This window comes from Odontesthes bonariensis, chromosome 18, assembly GCF_027942865.1.
Source record: "Odontesthes bonariensis isolate fOdoBon6 chromosome 18, fOdoBon6.hap1, whole genome shotgun sequence".
In the NCBI taxonomy this organism is placed as follows: Eukaryota; Metazoa; Chordata; class Actinopteri; order Atheriniformes; family Atherinopsidae; genus Odontesthes; species Odontesthes bonariensis.
Window position 1 is genome coordinate 5434948 of NC_134523.1, and position 26007 is coordinate 5460954.

Below are 26007 nucleotides of genomic sequence, written 5' to 3' on the forward strand. Positions count from 1 at the left end.
AGAAGGATGTGGTGTGAGGGGAAAAGCAAGCAAGCATGCAGTAGCAGGTCAAGCTGAATGAAGTTTGCGTCACTCCACAACTGCCCGTGTTTCTACACCATGGCATCATGTGAGGCTCTGTTGTGCATCTGCAGACAACATCGTTTTTTTGTGCGCGGAAACAATCAAACACAGTGCATTTAAGTTGATTCATGTTGAATAACTGCCATGATGTGCCTCATCTCATTAAGTATGTGAATGAACAACACAGGAGCCTGTAAGCCATGTACTTTTTTGGATATTTCTTATGATTCATGGAAAGTGTAAAATGATGTTCATTACTTCATTGAGAATAACTAATAGTTTGTGGTTTCTGTCAGGGCTAATCACTCTGTTTGCTAATAGACTCCTTAGAGGAAGGCACATTTCCCTTCCAGTCCCTAATGTAATAAAAGGCTTTTAGCAGCTTCTTAAAATGCATCAGGATTGTGTTTTTTTTTTTTCCTATTTCCTTTGTATCTCATTAATTTCCATATTTAATTAGCCTGGCTCATTAAATGCCATGCGCACAGGAATGTATGCAGGAATAATTGCATGCAACGTTATGGACACAAATTATCCGTAATGTTCTTGTGTGAGTTGTGACAGAACATGTAGGCCTTGTTGATTAGTCCACTCTAATAGACATGGCAGTTGATTTGTTTGTCTTATCAGCGTGTGTATGTGGCTTTGAGTGAGAGTACCCGTGGGTGCTCAGTTGTATGTGCCTGAATGTGTGACATTTGTGCATATGTTTCATGTGCGCATACACATGCGCATTTTCGCCAATCAATCCGTCAACTCTGCACCATGTTACAGAGTGAAATTACCCATCAGCGCTGGTAAAAGCACGGCTGACAACCTATAATCATGGTCGTGAGCGAAAACAAATCATTGTCACATGTCATATGTGTGCATGCACACATGCCTGGCCAGAATAAAGACATGGGTGACCAGAGACAATGGAAACCAGAAAAATAAAATAAAATCTAAATCTATCGCCTTTGTCTATCCTTTAACATGTTTCTGGGTGATTCACAAGGGGACAACTGTGTTCTGGTTGTGTTTCTGTTGCAGTCTGAGGAGTTTCCATGCTGCAGCCTGCCTTTCATACATCAAATTAATAAGCTAGTCTTCTCAGACACCTTGTCCTCCACTCAAATATATGTTTACAGCTTTTACATGAGGCATTCTGGATCACCCATCTGAGGAGAACTATAGGTGATTTTTAATCACGCACCATGGCGAGACGCGCATGAATAACTCTGACATTTACAATTAGCTGTTGTCAGCGGCCAAAGGCAGTAGTGCAATTTAGTAGGTACACATTACTGTCGTAAATGGAAGTGACAACAATTTGATATGTTATTTGAAAGTGGCGTGATAGCGAATTGTATTTGACCCTATTTAAGTGGGCTCACACTTGATAGAAGAACACCTTTTATTCAAAAGAGATAATTGGTTTTGCGAAATGTTGCTCACGCAGGCTCTGCAACATTTTGGGAGAGAAAGTAGAGGGCGCTCATTAACCCTGTCATGGTTGTTGACATCTTACGATCACGCGGCTTTTACATTCGTGTGTTTTCCTGCATTGGAAATCATTCTTTTTCCTTCCCCTCTGAGTGCTGAGGATAAGTGTTAAATTAGTGTTTTTCTTCCTCATTGTCTTCCCTTGACAGATGCTTTCATGGTGAAGACAATATATTTCCAACAGGGTTAGCGTCTGTGATGGTTAGTCTCTGAACCCAAACTTCTGAAGCAGTGATAGTTATGACTCAGGAGGTTGGGTTGGGGGGGTTGGGGGGTTGGGGGTCAGCCTCTGCGGTCTCTTTGGTCCCCTTGCTGTGGTTTTTCTACATTTGGCTTACAGACAAGTGTATTGTTGCATGGGGCTTCTCTGATGTGGTACTGTGATGATGAGTAAGCAACCATATGATGGAGTGGGTATGTGTGTGGTATCCAGAGCTTTGCCTGACACATGGTCATGAGGAAATTGAGAGGCAGGACTCATGAGGGATTTGGTATATATATTACACAGCATTTTACCAGCCAAATCTTTCCTTCTTTCTAATTAGAGAACAGTTGTGGTTTCTGCCAGTTACGTAAGCTCTAAAGACTTCCTGGTGAAAAAGTCATGTTCAACGTGACACATGGGGGGGTAGATTACTCAGAAATTTGGCTCCAGTTACGGGATTTATTAGAGGAAGAACTCATTTGACCTTTTGTGGGGTTTTTCATTCTTTTTAGTTGCATTAAATGATATTCAGGACAGACCCTGGTGTTGTACGTGGCTGGTTATGATCAAGCATTGCTTACTTGCTCCATGTGTCCGTGAGGTGTAACAATCCAATAGTACTGATCTCTCTCAGATTGAATCATTTAAAGGAATGCTTTTATAAAGCTTCCATACTGTTAGGAGATGAATGAGAAACACTAAACTAAAAACTGTCAAAATCAAAAGTCGGTCAAAAGACATATCTGATTACACAACTCGGCACCATCTTTCAGTGGAGCTTCCCTATTTGTCAGGAACTTTCATCTTACAGAATTTATTCCTCCACAAATTCTCTGACTCGAGCACAACTCCAGTTTTTGCAGACTCTGATGCCCTCCCTGTGCCATCGTCTGGGTTGTCTCTTGGCTAATGAGGCAGAAAAGAATGTGCTACAGCTGCACATGGAAAGAATGTATAACTTGTGTTTACAGCAAAAGTAACGTGTTTGAACATTTTTTTTTTTTTCAATGGAGCTACACCAGCTGATAGAAGTCACTTAAGTCTTTTCTCATTGCCTGTAGCAGCATGTTTGCCCTCAGTGCTCTGAGAGCAACACTAAATGTATCTAGAAGAGGTCTAATAACTACCACTACCTCTATAAGCTATGACATCATGAAGAGATTACACTACATACTACAGGCCGTGTTGGACATAAATTTCTGATGAGCACAACTTTCTGAGATAAAAGAAGCTAGTTTATCATTTTTGACTAGACTGTGGAGATCCCTCCCAAACAGCAGGACGGAGAGATAGCTCACAGCCGTCTTGCTGATGGGTGAAATGGATCAATTTCATCTCTTTTTGGCCGCAAGTTGTTGTTGCCATTTTCTGAGCTTCCGTGTGAGACGTTAGGGTTGGTGAATGTTTGTTTCTGTGAAGAAAAATCGAGCTGTGCCCTACTCTTACGGCCCAAATGAAGCACCCTCATTGAAAATGAGCACGTGTAGCGGGGTGCTGTGTTCCCATCAATGCCAATCAGAGCCAGAGCCAATAAGTACATGTGCCTACTGCAGAACTTAGGTGAGACTTAATTCTGTTTAAACACCTGCCTGTTGCACTAAAAGAACGTCTGAGTAGAGAATACAAGAGATAGGACATGATCCAAAAAGTATGTGTTTTGCTTAGGATCATGGATGAGACGGCAGACTAATCTATCATGATGTCTATTATTGAGCTGATATCAATACTACATGTATCTGTATTCCCAGGCATTACCACTGGAAGAATTTAGTGAAAAGATGAAGCAGCAAAGAATATCAGTGCACATATTAATTTAGTGTGAATTTTCTTCAGACAGTTACCTGCTATGTTCACACAAGGGCTCATTAATAATTTATCCAGACTTGTAGCTGGCAGGCTTATCTCCACATAGAGTTCAGTGGTCCTACTTATTCAGATGTTTGCATTGTTTTGTAAAGCCCCTTCATAATGACTGCAGCAATTCACTGCAATTCTGCATTTCTAAAAAACTGCTGTAGTCTACTGGAGGTTTCTAAAAATGGCATTACATTCGAAAAATATTCAACCATAAACAGACCAGGACACATTTAAAGCTAACCTAATGATGGAGCTAGATAAAAAGTCCCATTAAAGACTTACAAAAGTTCAGACAGTTCAACTTCACAGAAACATGAATGTGTCTATCAAAGTTAATTTCACCCTGAAGCAAAGTCTTGCAACAACAGTTTATCCGCTGTGCTTCAAATTTTCTGGATGCATTGCTTCGGACCTAAGGTGGTGTTTTACAGTGCTGAGGTTTGAATTTTTTAAAGAGGTTCTAATATTTCAGCTGAGAGTGGTTTGTTGCTTGATCACAACTATGTTTGCCTGCATTAGGGAAGTTTTCGATTGGCATTAGCTCGCTACTCTGGCTGACATCATACCTTTTCTGCTTATTTGCAGCTGTGATTACCTGGATCTTTCACTTGTGTGGCGTTCAATTAGTGTACCCTTATATCAATATGGAATCACCACACATGGAGGATGTTCACTCAGCTTTCACCTTTTTTATTTAGTAAAAACACAGATGTGACACAAAACATGAGCTGGTATGAAAATAAAGAATCCTTGAATCCTTGAACATCCATCCTCAAATAAATTTAGTTGTTAGAATTCTTTATATCTACCGGTAATCTCTATCTAATCTGTTACTCTATCTATAAATCTATAACTGAGCATCATCAAAGTGTGGTGATTTTATTATTTTTGCCAGGGGCTGTGTCTGTCCTTGTTTCACATGCAGTGTTTAAGAAGATCAAACGAACAAACAGACTTGTTTTGTCTTTTCGGGACATTTTTACCTTTTACGGTTGAGCTCACTGTTGGTCTTTGGATCTTGTTCATGTCAACACGGGCATATTTCTCTGTCACATTATCTGAAACGAACACAACTGGTTTTCTTATCTTTAAATATCGTGCTGAGTCAGGACCCCCACCCAGCTGGCACATGTAGAGGATTAAAACAAACACTGCGGGTTAATTGCACACATTATTCAGCCCGGGTCAGATGGCGTGTTTGTTCAGTCAGAGGTCTGGAGCAGCTTTGATTGAGGCAAAGTATTTGAGTGGGTTCAGACCGTCATCAGCTCATAATGACGCCAGTGCTGCTGCTGCTTCTTGCAACCTTTCAGTGTGGGTGGTTTTTCCTCTGAGTGTGTGCGTGCGTGTGTATGTTTTAGAAGTGGGATTCAACAGCGCCTCTGCCCTTGATCCTTTTCACTCTCTTGTACCTCTCCCCCTCTTGCTCTCTTTCTTTTCTTCTTACCCCCTTCGCCTGCTTTTTCCCGTGTCAACGTCTGGAACTCCCACAGAACTCCCAGGCAGCTCGGATTCAGAGGAAGTCCTTCCTGGGATTAATACACACACATACACAAACTTCCTCGTCAGATTTACCCCCCTCTCATCTGTCCTCCCACAGACATCCTGTTTGTCTCCTGCAGCTCCTCAACTCCCTCAGATGAACACAAGCCAGAGAGGCATGGTGTAAACACAAGAGCTGTTTGTGACAGGGAGGCCGCACAGAAGCACAAAGAGCCCCTAAAAGCAACTGTGATTCCTGTCACCCGGAACTCAAGCTCAAATTTTTATTCTCCGTCTGCGTGTGATGTTTTTCTTTCCTTCTATATTCAGAACTTGTTGCAGCTGTGGACCAAATTCAGCAACAATCGGTTTTAACCAGGATCTGGGGGCTCACCAATCATACTATTGTCATGTTTTTGAGCTGGGCTCCTGGAATGAGAGAAACCTAGTTGATTTTTTTTTTCTGTAATCAGTTTCCATTATCTCTCACTGCAACAGCAGGCATCAGCTCTCCGTCTTGTCTTCTCATCCGTAGAGCGGTCTATCCAATCCATTTTACCCATCTGCCAATCTCCATCATTTCGATCCTGGTTTGTCCCCCTTCTCTCTCTTCTCTGTCTTCCTTCACTCTATCCATGGCTAATCCATTACATCTTCTAATGACTGTTGTTTCGCTCCATAAAGAAGAGTATAGCATGGATTGGCATTTCTGATGCCATATGTGTGTGTTTGTTAGCAACCATCATCTCTCCACCTTCTCTTTGAAGCTTTATCCCATATACTGGCAGATGTGTACAATTACAGCCATAAAAAGACATTTAATGCCAAATGTCAGCTAGAAAATACCTCCTCCGTGTGCAGTCTTTACCTTCATCAGTTGTTTTCAGCTTTTCTGGAACTAGATTTTTCTTAACAAATAGGTTAGTCTTCGCTTCAGTTATTTGCCTGATTTTTATTTTTTTATTTTTTTTAATCAAGCTATTTATTTATTTATTTATTTTAAAAGGATAGTATAAAATGATTTGAAACTAATTTGAAACTATTGTTATTTGGGTTTTAGATGTTCCGTTTTGCTTAGATCCTCTTTCTTTTTGTAAAGTTTCCATGTTTACTATGTATTTTTCTTATTGTCATAGTTTAGTTTTCTGTAGTTTTCTTTACTCCTGTTTTACTCTGCAAAGCTTGTCCCCTTGTTCATATCAGATAGATCTTTTGACTCCCTGGTTTTTGTGGGCCTTTTTATTTGCTTTGTTTAACAGCCGGTTGTCTCTTTAATTGTAATTTGTATGTGGATCCTCCCCCTTTTCACACACTGACCATGACAACTTTCCCTTAACCTGAGTGAAGTACTACAGGCATTTCCAATTTCAATTAAATTCTATTCAGTTCAATTATACTTTATTAATTCTTAAAGAAAAATGATATTGTTGCAGTATAAACAATAGTTTTATCTGACTTGAAGACACTCTCACTGTTATGCAGAGCATGTGCATTGTTGTCCATTGTGTTGTGCAACATTCTTATTTGCATAATTGGCTCTACAAAAAGGGACGGTGCCATTTTACAGTGAAGACAGAGACATTCAAAACCTTAAAAAAATCTTTTATTTCATAGCCTGCCCCAGGCTGCGACAGGCATTTACTGTACTAGTAAGGACATGCATGCAAGTAGTAATCCATGTTGTGTCTGTTAGTGTGAGAAAGACTTCATTATTTTCTAATCAGGCCACTCACTCTTCTATTCGTGCATTGAGACAAAAGCTATTGTTAAATTGTGGTGGGTTAGATATTTAAGAACTCGTTATTATAATCATTTGGTGGTTACATAACCATGCAACCTTGCTAATTCCATAACATGAAAAGTAATAAGGTACAATAGAATTAGTTATTAAAGTATACACTGTAGTTTTACTCCAAAGTCTCTACTTGCAAAGGGTGCATCTTCTGTTTATAATATGTAGAAAAAAAAAACAGCTAAATTTTATTCAGATGACAGTCAGGAGATAATTCAATACGGTAAACTGTCAGTTAGTCTAACCTCAGGGACTGTATCACTGAAAAAGCCTGATGTGACAGTTGAATCATGGGATTCATGCACTCTTTAACTTTGAAAAACCAAGGTGACAGTGTCTATATACCAGTTGGGTAATTTCTGCAGAGCCACCTTCAGTATCTGTTTCTTTTTATTAATTTATCAATATTATTGTCTGTCGTGCTTTAGATTATTCATCCAAAGTACAATTTTGTGTTCAAATTATTTCATTGGGCGCACAGTCAGGGAAAAAAAAAAAAGATTACAACAGACTGGTTGTCAGTTCTCTGCAAAGAGGCATGCCATGTAAGTTATCTTTGCCATACATGACTCTGTTTCTCCACAATGACATTAACTGTGCAGTCATAGAAAGTTAATACAATTGAATTGCAGGTGTAACAAGAACCGGCAAAGATATGGCCGTCATCCTGCTATCTTACACCACCACACACACCGTGAGCAACGGGGATACAATCATAAAGTATAAAACATCTCCTCATCCAACAGTTATGGTGCCCTTGAAATTGTAAAGGGCCATTCTGAGACAAATTAGTAGTTGTAGTTGCCCCACTGGAACCCCCACTGTGCCAGTCAGCAGTGCTCCCTTCTGATTTAAAATCATGAGCCTTCAGTGTACAGCCACATCCACATGACAACTCTCTCCATTCATATGCTTTATGGAATCATCACTGTCGGCACCCAGTAAATGAGCGCAGCAATAGTTAGGACAAATGCCACTGCTGAATGGCCTGTGAAACAATGCTTTTTAATATTTCATGTCTCTGAAAAACCATATCAAAATGATGGGAGAGAACACAACCATTTCCTACAACCATGCCCGTGCTGCAGTCCTGTACCTTGCAGGGAGGCGCTGGGCTCAGCAGTCAGCGCTCAAGCGCTGCTGTGGCTGATGAGTTGTTTGTGTTGCAGGGTGTAGTTTCCTCAGCGCAGCGAGGTCTGGCTGCCAGAGAGGCTGCGGAGTGCGCTGGCTGTGGCCTCTGCTGACTGGCTTTCTACACCGCGTCTGTGGAGGCAGAGATAAGCAGTGGCACACGCATAGTGCACACACTCTGTTGACGTGTGACGTCACGGATGGGTTTTGTGTGTCTATGCAAGCGTGTGATGTTTTTGGTTCGGCTATTTTTAAGAGCCAGGGGACATCTGGGCGGGGTACCAACAGGATCTGGGGGCCAAAAGTTCAGAGAAAGACAGACAGAGGAGTGAGTCGTAACCTCTGTGGACGAAAGCAAATGCAAAGGGATGAAAGGTACAAGGGCCGAGAGCAAAAGTGAGTGCGAACATTGGTCTGAACAGCTTTATATGTGATGTATTGCAAATGGTTATTTTCCATTCACTCCCATCACATTTTCACAGGCTTTGGTCAGGTAAAACAAATCACCATATGTATTATTAATCCAAACATCTCACTTCCTCCCACAGAGTTGAATCGACCTCAAAGCCGTGAGACCCTCCCTTTGCCTCGGAGGCCGGGCCAGCCTCCCTGCGAGGCAGCTCCAGGTAATGGCCTGTGAAATGACTGGGCTTTTGTTGGTCAGGGTGCTCGCTGGAGGCCCTGGCAGCTTATTTATGGAGGTGCTGTGGTCTTTCTCCTGGCCTCGACACCTATAAATACACGGGGAAGGTTAGCCTGCTAAAACAAACAATGATGTGAGCCTGAGACATCTGAAATAGAATACGCAATTCTGCAGCTCAGCCCTCTATAAAAAGAGCTGGAATCTATCTTTAAGTGGGAGGAGAGTAAGATTTAGAACTGCGGTGTGAATGCTGTTTCAGCTCCAGGGATGACTTCAAGACATAATAAGATGGTATTAGATTTTGAGCTTGAATGACCTGCCTATAATTGTATTTGACCTGCTACTCTCAGTGCAAAATGTTTAAAGTGGATTGTAAGGCGGCCATTGTTGCGAAAGCAGGGTTCACTTTATGCTACAGTGATGCAATGCGGTTAAATCAAACGTGGTGTGTGAATACTCCTTTAACATAGGATTCCTAAACTGTTTTTTTTTTTTTTCCTTTTCAATTCAAATGTCTACCTTGCTTTTATTTCCCAGAACACATGAGCAGTGAGGCTGGAGCTGGAAGAGACTAAGGTGTCAGTGAAACCTGTGTTGTCAGGTGGCTTCCATATGTTAAAGCTGGACAGGTTTCAGCACATATAGAAATGCACATTCTATGGTGGGAGCAGAGGTAGATCTGCATAATGGATGTACAAGGCGCGCTTGTTAGCGTCTGGCTTCAGCTGAGCAGAGCTGAGGACAGAACTGGAACATATCCCAGTCCTGGAGATGGCAAACGTGGTTCAACTGATAAAGCTGTCATTACTGTGGTGGAGGCAGCTGGGGAGGTGCAAGCGTGAGAAGGAAAAAGTTAGAGGAAAATACTGGTGTGGAATCTCATCCTGTCAAGGTTGTTGGCTTGAAGACTTTTAGTTGAGACCAATATCCTACCAATATTGACCTGTCAGATTTCTGTCAGTCAACGGTGGGATGTTTCGGGTTTCTTTAAAACCAGGAGCCTGTTTCAGACAGGAGGGTTAACAAACTCTGGATTGAACTTTGAGCGTTCGAACTCTGTTTCAGATTCAGTTTCAGAACAGGTGGTAACAATTGGTTTACGCAACTCTGAGTTCAATTAACCGAGTAGAGAGAGCGCGCTCAGGAGTAGATAAAAAGACCCGATCAATGGAACGCAGACACAAGTAGCTGTATAGCACATTTCTGAACTCATGGAAAATAATAAAAAGTCTTTAATGTACAGTTTCACGCCAGTGGATCACAAACTGTTAATGAGTGCTTGAAGGGAGTATGAGCACATACTAAAAAAATAAGGCAACACTGTCATAACTGCAAACGAACAGGAGCGAGCGAAGCAAAAAATTGCTGACTGAGTAAATGAGTAAAATTGATGGAAAAATCAGTTTGTCTGTGTAAATTATTTTTATTTTCTTTATGTTGCTCTCTCTTTTTCCATGTGTCCCTATATTCTCCTTTGCTTTCCCTGTGTTTGCTTCCACCTAACTGTACTTTATTTTTTACAGATGTAGCCCAACAAAGATAAAGTGCTCTAGGCAGCAAATAAAGATAAAATAGAAAAATATAATCCAAACAGGTTAGTATGATTACAGGCCATTGGGAGGTTTGGTTTGTCTAAAACTCAAAAGCTACCCTTTCTGCCTTTTTAACTCATGTAAAGCATGTCATATTTTCGATAATGGCAAAAGTTTTGTACATGTCTTACTGCATATTTTCACATTTTACTTGCATTCTTGCATTAGCCAATAGGAAAAAGGCAAAGGCCCGAAAAACACCCCCACTCACAGACACTGTAGAAATGACCCTTGGCCAAAACTCTGTACGATGTATGTAATAATGAGTGTACAGTTTAAATTTTAAGTCGCAATATGAGGGTACAGGATATGACTGTAGCTGTACTTTATACACTCACCACTGGATACTCAGTGTAGATTCACAAAGAATTCTGGCATCACGCTCAGACCCGGGCCACTTTGCTTCCACATTGCTGATGAGACAGACTGATTCACATATGATCTTCACAGATCAGAACATGAGGGCTGAAAATATTGTTGAGATGAATAATGGACAGCGATGTGAAATGAAAATGCTCCAACAGAAAATCATCGGGGGAATGATAAAGTATCCAAACGGGGTCTGACCTCCCTCTCTGGACAGAGATTTCTACGGAGGATTTGAGCCTGGATGTTGACTGGTCTTTCAAGGATAGGACTCGCCGTGTCTGAGCGACGACTTCCTTCAATCTGAATATCCAACTAGTATGTTAGGAGTATGTTACCATGGCAACTGACTCAGAGTTCAGCTAAGCTAGCTCTGTGAAACGGAAAACTCAGTTTCCCTTAACTCTGAGTTTTGACTAAACCCACTTACTGAAACATGCCCCTGAGCCCGAGAGAATGTTTGTTTTTTAGTATTTCTACACATTTATGACATATTGGCCAAAACACTGTTCTTTCATACGTCTTGATTCTAGTTGTCTTTCCCCAATTTACTCACCTTTGTTTAAGGACAAAACAGAAGGAAATACATTCTTGTCTAAACTGCCTAAACTTAGAATTTCCCCTAACAACTTATACAGCAATTTACAGGTTTGACTTCAATAAGACCAAGCCTGATGCTGAAGTGGTCTGAAAGGATGTAGTAGAGCTGAAACAACCAACGCCCCCAATAAAAGGGAATAAGTGGACAGAAAATACAAGTAAAAAGTAAACCTCTGAAGAAAGATTCTATCAGTAAATTGAACTGAAAATTAAAGTAAATAAACGGGAGTATTAACACACAGTTAGTGAATACAGTTGCCTAAAAACATTTTCCCTTTTTTTTTTTTTTATATATATATCAATATATTAATTCAGCCACTTATGGATTTTTGTCTTTATTTTGGAACTTGGCTGTTTCCATTCTTCGTACCAGAGGAGTTTCACGAAAGAGTGAACTGGTATGGAATAACTAAAAACCAAAGGGTAGAAATACTGAGGAAGCATCGAGGGAATCAGACAGGTGAGTGCTGATCAGTAATGACAAGCAGGTGTGAAACTGCAAGACTCAACAGAATAAACATGGGGGAAACTCTACAAAATAAAACGGCAAATAAGTAAAGACCAACAAGGAAAACCAGAACAAAGGAAAATTCAAAACACATGGATCATGACAATTTCTTCAGGAATAGTTCTCCAGGCTCCTTGAAGGACATCCCAAAGCTCTTCTTTGGATGTCGGCTGCCTTCTGTTCCGTTCTCTGTCAACATGATCCCACTCTGCTTCAGTAATGTTGAGCTCCGGGCTCTGGGGAGGATTCATCCCTCCATCAGACCTGCTGCCACTGATTTTCAGCCCACTTCTTGTGTCATTTGGCACAGCTCAGCCTTTTCTCCCTGTTTCCCTTCCTTAAAAATGGCTTCTTGACAGCCACCCTTCCATTGAGACCATTTCTGATGAGGCTTCAGTGAAGGTCCAGATGCCTCTCTCAGGTCCTGTGTCGGGTCTTTGCTGGATTTTTATCTTATTTCTAACAGACATTCCTTTCAGGTGTCTTCTATGGATAGTATTTTAGGCCTGTAACTTCTTTTATCCTGTACTTGTCCAGTTTCTGCAGTTTTTAAGGACACACTGCACACCATTCCAAGTTTTTTTTTTTATTATATCTTTTTGGAATCGTCTTGTTGGTGAAGTACTATCTTGCTAACTGTGTTATTTTTGTAAAGCAACTGATACAAATTGTGTGTCTTTGTAGTTGCCTTTTTTATCCCTGACTGATTCATAGGTCAGTCTTAAGTGGCTCAATAAACAAACAAAATTAAACCCATTTCTCTTTAAAGGGTCAGGACTGGAAAAATCTGCTCATGTTCAAAGAAAAGCTTTGGAAGACCTTCAGAAAGCCTGGAGCACTATTGCTCAAGACCACTTTAAAAGATTACAAGAACATCTGACTGCTTGGAAGCAAAATATAAAGGAATAATACTCAAGTATCCTCAGGTGTTCCAACAGATCCATGCCTTGCTCGTCACATAATCTTAGAGAAATATAAAATAATGGCTGCTGATTTAACTTAAATCAATTTTACTATATAAAATATGTTGCACTGGACCAGTCCTGTGTGAAAAAAGGGAACTATTTAGCTGACTTTTTCTCTCCTGATCTTGGCAGTTTCCATTGTAATCAAAGTGATTTTGCTCGTTTTGGCTTTGGCCTTCTGCTCTCTTTACTTAATCAATTCAACAAGTTTTACCTTCCTGATTATATCACTTGGTTCACAGATCAATAAGAGGGACAAAAGTGAAAAAAATTCCACCAAACTCAAGTTATCCTTTCAAATATTTCACGAGGTCTCTAGGAGCTGCTGGTTCAGCAGGACATTACTCGATTCAAAGGACCTGCTTTCTCTTCTTATGGTTTGATGCGGCTTCACAGGCTTTCTTTAGATCCGGACAACTGATGGAGTGAGGAAAAAAATAAAAAAGTTTATTTTGCCATCAGCAGTTTCACTCCAAAAATATCAGTATCGGCCTTGAAAACCCATAAAGGTCAAAACGTGGCAGAGCTAGCTCCTGTGGAGTCAAACATGCTGTTCAGCCGTGCTGAGAGAGGAAGAGGGGAACGATGGGAGGGAGGGAGGGAGGGAGGGAGGGAGGGAGGAGGAGGAGGAGGAGGGTTTGGAAGGTGTTATGTTGCAGTGTGGTGCCAGGGGAGCTGTGAGGCTTGGCAAAGAGGTGTGTGTTCACATCCCCAGTTTCCCTACTGCTGTGGGAGAAAGGAGAAGGGGAAGACTGTGAGGGGAAGGAGGGCGAGATGAATGGAAAGACAGGTGAAGCTACGACAGGACACTCGCCAGGAACAATTTACCCATCCATCACTATCCAGCATTAATCAAAAGCTAAATGTGTGACTTGGTTTCAGAAAAAAAATCTCTAGCACCTTCGCTTCATCGTGTCAATATGTGCGCACATCCCTGAAGTGACAGCCCCTGAAAACATTTTCATCCCAGGTGTAAATAAACCGCACCGGTCGTCCTGCTGGGCTTGTACTCTGCAGCCCGCCAGATAGGGCTGCAGGACTGAGGCTACGCTGCTCGGCCTCAAGTGGCCGTCTCGTAAATAATTACAAAAACATCCCCTTACATTCACATGAGCACACACACCGTATTCAGACAGCAAGAGCACATATAAGGGACGTAATTTAAAAAGGACCGTACCACTTGATTTGAAGGGTTGAGAATCATGTGACAGTCACACAACTTTAATCCTTAGGAATATTTCAGGCTGTTGTCCTTGAGTGTTACTTTAATCTGTTATAATGCTCATGTAAAGTTGAAATTGTAAGAGATGTTTATTCAACTTGACATTTGGAGCATGATGCTAACCAAAATACTAATTTTCACAAAACCACAGTCTGTATTTGCTTTTCAGGCATACAGCGTCATGACAACACACAGAATGCTCATGTCACTTTGACTTGCTTTTTCTATTTTGCTGTTGTTTGCTATTTTATGTCACTCACTAAGGCTTAATTGTAGGTCTATATTTTTGTACAAACCCCAAAGCTGGGAAGAGTTCTGAAATGCAACATAAACATAAAGCTCTGATTTGTTAATATGTTTGAACCTTAACAGACATTAGCACAAATGAATTGACTTTCTCTGTATATACTGACAAACTATATTGTAATTAGACATTCTAAACAGATCTAGAATTTGAAGCCAGAACCACTCAAAAGAAGAGTTGGAAAAGAGGCAAAGAAAGATGGAAAAGTTTATAGAATACGCAAGTAACATCCTTCTGTAAGATTCTTATCAAGATCTACCGTCCTGAATATTGTGAAAAGATTCAGGGAGTTTGGGAAAATGGGAGTGCCTGAAGGCCAAGGACGGAAACAACTGCTGGGTTAGCGTGACCTTTGGTCTTCAGGCAGCATTGACACCATGATAATTTTATCCACATGAACTTGGGAGTACTTTGGAGAGCTGAAAACAATATGATATATCGACTCTGCGCAGATACACTGCTGAGATGTCAGAGCACAAACTCATGTCAGGTGGACAGAAAGACAGCGGGCATGTGTTCTGTGGTCAGATGTGTCCACGTTAACACATTGACTACCAGCGGTTTTTACAGAATTATGTTGTAGACTCCCAGTTCTAAACCATTTTTTTTTACGTTTTTTGTACAGTCACAGCATATTATGTGATAGGGCCACTGAAACATGTTATGGCTCGTTTGAAAGCTGAGACTTTAAACTCTTTGTGGGTCAAAACTGCGTGTCTCTAGGTGCCGCCATTAGCGAGCTATCCTTAGCTAAACCAAGGCGGGTATCCACCAAAATCAACAACAAACTGAGATATCGGGGCTTTTGTGAAACGTGCGCTCTTTCAGCCTGTCGCACTTTAGATACTTACATATCCGGGTCAGAGGATTTGCGTCATGTCGCATGTGGCAAAGCTAACCTGTTCATAAGACCGCCTCCTTAGACTTGTCGCGTGTCTTCTTCTCCTTCTTGTTGTTTGTTTATGTTACTTTACCGCCACCCTCTGGAAACCGACACGTGCGATTGGACAAAATGCGGAAATGCACAACAATCAATGCAGCGTTATCAAAATTGTTCTTGAGACTTGATTTGATGCAAAGCCATTGGCGTAATGATCAAAATGTCCAGATGATGACACCAGTTTTTGACTGCCATCTATGTCAGTTCTGTTCATCACATAATTACAAAAATCACACAGAATGTGCATTAGAATGTATAGATTCAGAATCCATAAGAAAAAACGTAAAAACTTATTTTTACCATTTGGGAGCCAACGCATGGGCAGTAAAAACGTAGTTTTACGTGACTTGGGAGTCAATGTGTTAAGCTGCTTTTGGGAAAAATGAACATCAGGTTCCACGTGCCAAAGTTGGGGAAGATCATCCAGGCTGTTATGTACATAAGTTCAAACTCCATCACCTGTGATGTTCATTAGAGGGTGCATCAGTACCTATGACATGGGTGACTTGGGAGAGATACACGTTACCATCAAGGTGACATCTTTTTCCAGCAGGTCTGTGATTATTTCAGCAGGACTGTCTGTATGACTTACAATGACGTGGCTTCATAGACACAGAGTGTGTGCGCTTGACTGGCCCGCCTGCAGTCCAGAGCTGTCTCCTGCTGAAAATGTATGGAGCGTCACAAAGAGGAGAATCAGACTACATCTACCACAGACTGTTGAACAGAAATCTCAAACTAAAATCTTGTATTCAGCAAGAATAGACACAGATACTTCTGCAAATCTGCAACAAATTGTATCCTCAGTTTCCAAAAAAATGAAAGAGAAAGAATGATGGTAAACATGCCTATTTTAACCTTTTTTTTGTTTTGCCAAATACTATTAAGTTGGTGAGTAAACACAGAAAAATGGTTTATTTGGACTTGTGTCTGTTGAATAAAGTTTTAAATTAATTCACAGACGACAAATTTTAAGTTTTGGTCGCGTTTTAGAAAACTCATCTCTGTCGGAAATGGGGTTGGCATAATTAATTAGGTTATTTTGTGAGGGAACCAGGTTGGGAGTAGATTAGTTTACCTGCATAAAGTGTTAGAGCAACTGAGCTTGAACTGAAAGTGAACCAGTCTAAGCAAAATATCATGAAAAAAAAGAAAAAGTGTAATCATATGTATGTAACGTCATGAGGCTGCTACATACAAACACGCACAGGTGCTGAGGCACAGAGGAGGAGATGCGGATAGGCTCCCATTAGTGAGGAGTGAAGTCAGTTGAGGTCATCGGGTTGATTTTATGAATACAAACTACTTTAGATGAAGTATTCATGATGGGAGGCTGCGGTCAGACCAGTGATTAGTGCAAGATCTCTTTGCTGGAACGTTTAATTGGTCTCCCACCCACTGCGTATACCTTATACTGCTTTTTAAACACAAAAGAAATGAAAGGCATTGATCGTAAACAATCAATGGAAAGTTGCCTCACAGGTCGAAGTGTTTGAACATTCACAGACACTGTTGCTGTAAAGTGCTGTTCCCCATGAACGCGCCCCTTGGCTCCTCTTGTGTGGTGTGGTGGGGTCTGAGCTGAGAGGGAGGGGAGGGGGGGAGCTATGGAAGGTGAGGAGTGGGTTGAGGTGAGGTGAGACAAGACGAGGCAAGGAGGGGAAAGCAGGGTGATGACACCAGAATGAAACTGAAGGTGTTATGGTGGAGGACTGGCGCTCTGTGGTTTGAGGTCGCTGCTGATATGAAGCGCAATCTGTCTGTCACTTTGACTCTCTGTCAACAGTCTTTACCCCCGTTAGATGCCTCACCTGCTGCTGCGATCTGGCCTGAAGAGCGGTGAGAAATGCCACAGTCACTTTGTTGTCATGATGTCCAGGGCGCATCTTATTGGCCGCTAGCATCACGACCATGCTTATTGTTATATTTGTGATAAAAATGCAGGAATTTGTCAGCTGCTTGCCTGAGGCCTTTAATGGCCATTCACATTACATATTTACATTCTAGAGAAACAGTCTCTCTGCTACACATCCACTATTTCTATACATGAAAGGATATTTTCCAATGTAAATGCTAATTTTCTGATGGCAAGAGAATCAATATTTGGGAAGCATGGGTTCTACAATCTAAATTATTATACAGAAGCCTTGATAAAACACTTTTTTTGATGGAGAAGATATCGCTAAGATATTGTTTTATTTTATTTTAGTATTCATACACTTCATACTGGCTTCTGATGTATCAGAACAAAGAAAACCCAAACACATTTATACTTAAAAATAGATGTAAAGTGTTAGCGAGCAACAGATGTGAGATGTGGTAAATCAGTCTAAAAGGTTAATTCATTAGCTTTCACTTTAGCAGCAAATGGAACTCACCAGATAATCCAAGTGTATGACTTTGGTCACGTGGTAATAAGTGTTGCTGTATCAGGAGTGAGAAAGCTGTTCTAATGCCCTGTCCTGGGAATATCCTGCTGTTTCGTGTAAGTCAGTAGCATCTTTAAGATAAGCACATGGTGCACATCAGCCCAGTCTCTCCAGAATTTGTGAAATAGGAACGTTTGTTTAATATGCAATAGTTTCTCAGTCCAGGATTAAAAACTGTGAGATGACAGGGTTTTGGTATAGGCACTTGTTTTGTGCAGGTTAACACTGCATCATGTGGCGGGAACAATGATCTATGAGGTTTTCTAACCCCAACCATATATTTTTCTTAACATCTAAAGCTAACATAACGTTTTTTGTAAAGTGCCAACTGTCAACACTGTTAATTAAATGGGAGGTGGAAATGTAACGTGATGGGAGCCGCATCGCAGTGGAAGAGCAGAAAAAGGAAAATGTAGCTACTGTACAATTTTCTTTCTTTCTCTCTCTGTCTTTTCTGTGAAACGGCAACATATTGTTTTTTGTGGACGAGCGTACATATTTTACAATCTGCCATGAAATTGCATTGTGTAATTTGTTGCCCATGCCTTGACATGCTGGCCACGCAGTAGTTTGAAGAGATGGTCGTGGATCATTGTGGGACTTTTTCTTTCTTTATATTATACCTTGAAGAACAAGGTTACAAGGTCTGAAGACTGGACCCAAAAAAAAGCAGACGAATACTGAAAGATGATTTAAAGAATTTGTTTTCAATAAGTACAAGGGATATTTATATGAATACTGAGTGTCCTTGTGAGTCGAGTTTCCAAGGGAAGCGTTGGTATGGTTGAAAGGTAAAGGGCCTCTAGACAGCAGCGTGTCCTTGGTAATGCGAGTGGGCAGGCAGGGCAGTTCTTCCAGGTGAATGTAGGAATTAGGATTCCAGTGGAACAAAGGAAGCCAGGTGTTTATGTAGCCTTCCAGGAAGCTGGAGGATTTCAGTGGGGTCAGAGGAGTCAAACTGTCAGGTGAGTATTGCACATAACTCATGGACACCAGGGTGAACGGAGGAGCCGGGCTGACAAGTGAGTGTTTCCGGCAGTTTGTGGGTTCAACCTGGGAAGGTGTTATGGCACGAGGAGTTCGCCTCTCCAGGAGGAACAGCCGAAGTAGATGACAGACACTTTCTGAGGAAAACACAGAGAGTACAAGATTGGTACTTAACATAGACTAGGTGTGAGAAGAAGAACAAGAGAATTGGCCAAAGTTCACCACCGAGGGAAACTAAACGATCTGGTGATAAGTAAGGCTGTAGCGATACACTAATCTCACGATACGATACGATACAAAATATTCAGCCAACGATACAATTCGATACAATTCAATACATTTATATAATTTTCTGAGGGAAAAAAAGGGACAGTGTGATTTGACATGAATCACCGCTGATTGGACTGGTGGTCCAACCTTTGAACCAGAAGGACAACACAGCCAGACAAACAGAAACAAAGAACATGTCACAAACGTGAGAGCTATTCACTTTATACAACATTTTTATGAACTAATTTATCACTGTTTAGTAGAATGTGACCCCCTGGCATTGTATTGTATTACCTTAATGTTCTGTGTTTTTACTAATTGTAACATCTGACTTTTCAATAAAGTTTGCTTTAAAAAAAACAACATTTAAAAAGAAAAATCGATACTTTATCGGGAAACGAAATACCGATATATATCGCAGTATCGATAAAATTGCTCAGCCATAGTGATAAGTGGAGTTCCAGTCATGGTAGATACGCAGATTTGTCGTGAGATGATGACAAACAGCTGTGCACAGGGAACCTGCCGGAGAGCAGAGGAAGACCACATCAATGCCACATTCACAGTCACACTAGCACTGGCACTAATGCTGGAGGAATAAGCCTCCTGGCAAAAGCTGCCAAGCAGCTCACGACCTTGGTTTGGGTTTAAGATGTTATGGTTGGTGTTAGGGACCAAGCACACAAAAGGATAATTAGACACGAGTCTACTTTAAATAGAGAAAAAAAGAAGAAGTAAGGGGTTTAAGTTTATGCCAAAAAAGCACATCAAAAATAAAAATGAAACAAAATGAGAAAGAGATACCAAACTAACTCAATACTTTCTGCATGGCTCCATCAGAATGGAGGAGGCAGTCACACCTCCCTCACTTTGGTGGAGTTTCCTCAGGGTCATCTGCTCAGACCTCTCTTGTTCACTCAATCTATGATTGCATACCCAGTGATGAGACTTTGGGAAAGAATCAATAGTCTTTCAGTGCAGTTAATGAAAAACAACCTTTTGTTCAACATCAACAAACCAAGAAGCTGATCAGTGATTTTAGAATAGAGGGGATCAAAATACATTACCTGCTACACCCTTGTACACACCGGTGGTCCAGAGATGGAGCCGTTTTGGATTCCAGGGGATCAGTATCACAGAGAACCTGTCATGTTCATTGCACATATCCGGAGATTAATCTACTTCCAAAGAAAACACAAGTCCAGATCCAAGTTATTAACTGCAACAGAGGAATAAAGTCCATCCTCCTAACTGGAAACACTACAAACTGGAGTGGGATGTGCACAGTCGAGGGATGCACAGGCTCCGCAAAATGTGCCAAATCCTTCCTCAACCTCAGTCTGTTCACCCTGGTGTTGTCTGGCAAGTGATTCAGAGGTATCCACTTCGGAGCAGTTTCTTGTATTTTATTGCACAGCGTCTGGTTAAATAATAAGAATCAAATTACTCTTGATTGCAAAATTGTTCAGGGGCATACCACAAGGGCTTAAATGCCTGATCCACACACCATTTCCAAGTGTTGGCGATAATGCATCGCAGCTCTTGGCAGTCGTAGTACAAATCAGGAAGAAAAAATCACACTACAGTTCGTAATCACCTGAGACATCTAACCTCCACTATTAGGCAAAGAACGTATCTAACACCAGCAGCAAGAGCCTTAATAATATACAACAGACTACATTCAATTCTGCTTTGCTAAAAACAACAATGTGTCAACTTCTTGACGTGTGAAATGCAGGACTCTTTCCAGATACGTGGCTGCTAACTATACAGTATCTTCTCTCTTGTCTCATATATGACTGATAAGTTTGTTCTTAGTGTTTGGAGTAACTCTGCAGTGAAGAGAAGGAGGAACGGAAAAGTTTCTCATCAATGCTGCAACAAACACCTTGTTTTGCAATACCGGCCAGATGAATATGTACAGTAAACATGAGTATTATGCTCCTGAAGTGTTGGGAAGGACGATTTCATTACTGTCCTTATGGAGCTGGGACAGTGATGTTAGCTTTGGAACTGAGTATCCTCATCATCAATGTGTGAAAACATTTTCTGTGAATATAATTAAATGTGTGAATGAGTAGAAAAATGTTTTGATCAAATTAATTCAAATGAATATTTTACAAGTAAACTCTACAGGAACTCACATCAAATCTGCAAGAGCAAAATAAATGTACAAGAATCAAAGCTGCCACCTTGTGTCATTTCATTATGTAATCAGGAGCACCGCTTGACTATCCAATCACAGAGCCTTGATGGCGGTAAGTAACCTGAATAATCCTGACGGTATCTATCTTTAGATAGATAATAAGAATATGTTTGCACGCATTCTACGCTAAACTTTCCACTCTTTTAGCCAGCAACCTTTGCTAACATTTCCAGGATCTTACATCTAGCTAACTGTGCATCAAATATGCCGACACACATTTGCAAGACTTACATTCCTGTCTCAGCTCCCTCCCGCCAGGAGAATATGTGGCCATTATACATTTTCAGGAAACCACAATAATGTAAAATGTATACATTCCTCATAGAACTAACATGCTCTTTTCTTTTTGGACACACGTGTGACCAACAGCTTCATCAGTCCACAAACATGTGCTTATTAAGGGTCAGACGGAGGGCCACATGGCTCCTAGTCTCCTTTTCATCACTGTTCCACCCTTACTGTTTTTCCACTACATAGAGTGATGCGGTGCGGCATTAATTTACACTTTTTGTTTTGACTTTTCCATTTTTGTAACTGATGTTATTTTCAGTGCTAAATCAGCTGAGGTTCCAAGCACACTAACTAAGCTGGCACTAAACACCGATATTTTTCTTTTTCTTTCTTACATAACCTTCAGGTTCGTCACTATGCCACATGGTGTAAAACACGCTGCGCTCCTTTGGCTAAGGAATGCATATATGATATGGAATGTTGCTTTCGATAGACCTAAAACTGGGCTGCCATATGCCCACTGCAGGGCAACAGTAAACCCTGCCAGTGACGGTTTCAAATGATGTCACAAAAAGGTCATAATGCTGACACAATGCCCCGGCCCTGGTCCTTTCCAGATCACTGGGGATTTAAAGAAGCTTGCTGGGGAAATGCAACTCACTGCCTATATCTTGTTTTTGTTTTCTTCATGCTTCCCAGTGGGCATCGCCTGCCTGCTTGTAAAACGACACACATCGATACAGACGACCGGCAGAGTCTGCAAGAGTAAGCAAGAGAAAGGGAGGTACAGGGAACACAAATGCTCATGGCATAATTTGCTGCAGAGTCGGCACTCATTCTGAACTTCCAAGGGCGTTCAAAACAACAAGTTGTAACCTAACTTCAGTTTCTGTTGCTGGACAAACTTGACACCAATTTTGAAAGCACAAATGATTAACTTATGAGCACAAATTCCCCCTGCAGAGCTCTGTAGACTTCTCCGCAGTCGATCTGACGAGCTCTGCTTCCTGTCTGATCCTGATTCGACTGCTTTGGCACGCTGCTCTCCTCCAAATGATGATGTTTTACAATTAGCTGTGAAAACTGTGCAAATGTTTTCCCTCGTCTTGGCAACTGTTCTCCTTGGCAATGCGCACTATGCTTAGAGAGTGCGCGTTCTTGGCCAAATCAACATTTATGATAGACTATCCCAGATGGGATGTTGCAGATGGTCGCATGATCTGGCCTCTTGTGGGACAGTTCCAGGACTACCCAAACAGCATGCAAAAACTTGCGTAAAAAAGAAGGAAAAGTGTGCGGATTTTATTGTTTTGAACCCTTCTATACATTCATAACAGATAATGTGATGATGAATTTAGAGGATAATCAGATGTTCTCGTGCTTTGACACGAGTCAAAAAAGAAATTCTTCAATTCTAAAAAAACACATCTCAAATCACTCTTCTCTGCACCATTTCTATGCCACACACCCTAATTGCGCACATATGCACACGCACACATACACACTGGCAAAAATCATTCATATTCGTTTAGACATTTACTGCAGCTGTTATGTTTGTGGCGCAGCCTAACTGCAGTGTTAATCATTTCTGCATGGTGGAGAAATCCGCCCATCCCTCTCACCCATCTCACAATTAATCCACATCCTCCACGCTTGGAAGGGTTAACATTGTGGGGACGACAAATTATCCCCAACCATCCAGGAATCCATGTAAGTGCCTCTCCGGCTTCACACAGATTGATCGATTGCTTTGTTTATCAGTCATAAAACTATTAACAATCAATCTTTCCTCCCTTCTTTTGCTTCCATCTCTTCTTCTTCCCAGAGCAATTTCCTATATGGATGATTATACATTCATTAATGCATGGGTAGCCGTGCGTTTGTCAAATGATCCATATGCGACTGAGACGCAGTGACACAGATTACTGCACAGATGCCCATTGAGGAATCTTTTAATTAACAGCATGGTTTACGTCTCAGGAAGGACCTCTTTGTGGCAGGGAAAGTGATGGAGGCTCGGTAAGATGGAGAGACGGCAGGGAAAGGAGAAGGAGGGGGTGACCCAGTTCTCAAGGAAGTGATTGAACATGACAGCAATAAAAATAAAATGTTGAGACCTTATGTGGCAGCTGCAACAGGATCTGTTCTGCAGAACTTCAAGTGTGACCCTGCAGGAGTCAGGCGGCATCTTTGATTCTTTCTTTTTCTGTTTTCCAGCGCTGTGGATTGACTACAAGTTTCAATCTGTTGCATAAGGTACCACCACAGCGAAGAAGAGAAAACTTGTTGTTTTTGTCTGTGCACTTCAGCTCTTTGCATCGTTGAAGGACATGCGCTCGGATTGTTTATTGCAGGCTGGGCTGCCTGCAATTCCGTGTCCATCCCTCTGCTGCCTGAACCTCCACTGGCATTGAATAATACATTGGGACGTGCTGTCAGAGATCACTTGACCCTGAAACTATTGGATTTCACATTAAAAGCCCCAGCAACGCAGATGAGTGTAGAGTTCTGCAGACTGTTTTTGCTAATCCGTGCTCAGACCTTGCCTGAGGGCAGATGGGGCGGTGAGGCGAACGTGGCTTGGGTTACGGTACATGTGTCCATCCAATTACTGAACTTCACTGTTTTGGGTGCACAAATAAAAGATGAGGGGGCACCTAAAAACAAATACAAATGCTGAGGGGGAGGATTTCGTGTATTTTTTTTCTACAACAACTGCAACGTCTGCATTGATGTGAAATTTCTGTCTTTTATTTATTTATTTTTTAAATCAGCCCAGAATGCAGTCTATACGCACCCCTGACTTATCACTTGCTATTCTTACCTGCTTGGATTCTCTCATTACCGCATACAATTTGGAGACTGTTCATTTAAGTTCTCTGAATCTTTTGATGAAATTATGTACTGTTGATTATGGAATATTCAGAGTTTTTGCAAATCTATGTTAAGGAACATTATTTTTTTACTGAACTGTTGCTAATCAACTTAATTAGTTGAAACGGGTTCCTCCAACCATTTCCTTTTAGTATTAATTATCTTTCCTGCCTTTGTTGCCCCGTTCCAACTTCATTGAGACACGTTGCTGCCATTGACACTCGGAATGAGCTATTATTCATGAAATAGTCAAATGTCTCACTTCCAACGTCTGACACGTTTTCCGTGTTCTGCTGTCGGTAGAATATCGGTTCGTGAGATTGACTGCATTCTAATTTCATTCACATATTTCACAGTGTCCCAACATTTTTGGAATTGGGGACGAGTTAAGTTTTAGCCTCAGCCAGAGGGCCACAATCAGTGAGTGCAGACAGAGGTGAAAGTTGGTGATGTACTGATGAAAACTCCTTATTGAAGGTAGTGTGTCAAAACTCCATAGACAGAGATGCATAGAGAATGTGTTTCTGAGTGTGTGTGTGTGTGTGTTCCAGTAAGGATTAGATAACGGAGTTCATCAGGTTTACTGTTATGTTTTCTTCCTGAGGCGGATGTGCTGGCTTTAGCGTCTGAGTAGAACTCTCTTACACACACACACACACACACACACACACATCTAACCGCCAAAGAATAAAGGAGGGCTGAAGCCCTGATTATTTTTGCAGCTTTTAATTATGTGAACATTACACACATCTAACCTCTATTATCCATTTGAGAGCAAAGACATAATATGTAACCTTTACAACATCTCTGCCCTCTCTCCTTCTTCTAACAGTGTAAGCTGAGGTAAATACAATCTGGAAGCTCCGCGGCTGCTGCAGATGATGATCTATGAGCGTAGCCGCTGCTGTCGTGGGTTGTTGATGTTTGTTTCTCATGCAATTGCCCTGCAATCCTTGTTTGTAGCAGCTCCGTTTTGCATGCTTCGCCTGCCTTCACAGCTTTTTTCCCCCCTTATTTGTGTCATGTCATCAGACAAGAGGAAACTGACAGAGATGAAAAAAGGGAACAAGGCAGAGAGGCAAAAGGAGAGAAAGGACGGCGAGTTCCACGTGAATCACCGCGTGTGTGGTTTCTCTCAGTGAAAGATGTGAAGTCAAACAGGCCGATGTTCTTCTGGTGGATGACAAGCTGGTAATTAAAAATGTTGAAACTCTTGTGAGAAATATATGCCGAGATCTGAGCACAGTTCAGAACAATGCAATTGGATCATATGGAATATTGTGCCAACTGCCTCTGATGGTGGTTCAATCATGTGGGTTCTTTTGTGTTTTCATCCACCTCGTGTTCTATGCTTTTTGATTTGTTTGCAGTTAATTACTTAAAGCCATTCTTTCATGTTTGTCTTTATATAAACGTCCCTTGAAAATAAGTTCACTACAAAGGACCTCGTCTCATCTGAGTAAGATTATTGGTTCAATGAGGAGTTGAAGTAATGGGTTATACAAAGGAGAAATGGAGGCAAGAGTGTGGAATGTCCTTTTGTTTCGCTTATCTGGGACGTCCCGTGATTGGTGGCTTGAGAGAAGGAGACTAAGAGGGGGGCTCTCTCTTAAGGTGTCACTGACCAAATCCATGATGATCCCCCAGACAATGCCTAAAAATGAGGAGAGTAGGAGGATGAAGGAGTGGATAAATGGATAGGAAGGGTGATGAGTTGGAATGAGGTGGATGGACAGATGACGGAAGGAAGTAGGAGTCATGAATGAAAGAATAAGTAAAGGAGAAGGGGGATGGATAGATGAGAAAGATGGATGGGTTGATGGAGAAGAAAGATGGATGGATGAGAAAGATGGAT

General features: G+C 41.3%; 1 long non-coding RNA gene across 1 annotated transcript in view; it reads left to right on the forward strand.

The window, feature by feature from the left end:
- Positions 1-8124: 8124 nt before the first annotated feature.
- Positions 8125-26007, forward strand: part of LOC142367719 (uncharacterized) — a 36633-nt gene continuing 18750 nt past the window's right edge. Inside the window, exons 1-2 of the long non-coding RNA XR_012767160.1 lie at positions 8125-8411; positions 8564-8641. This is a non-coding gene — a long non-coding RNA (uncharacterized LOC142367719). The remainder of the gene's footprint in view (positions 8412-8563; positions 8642-26007) is intronic.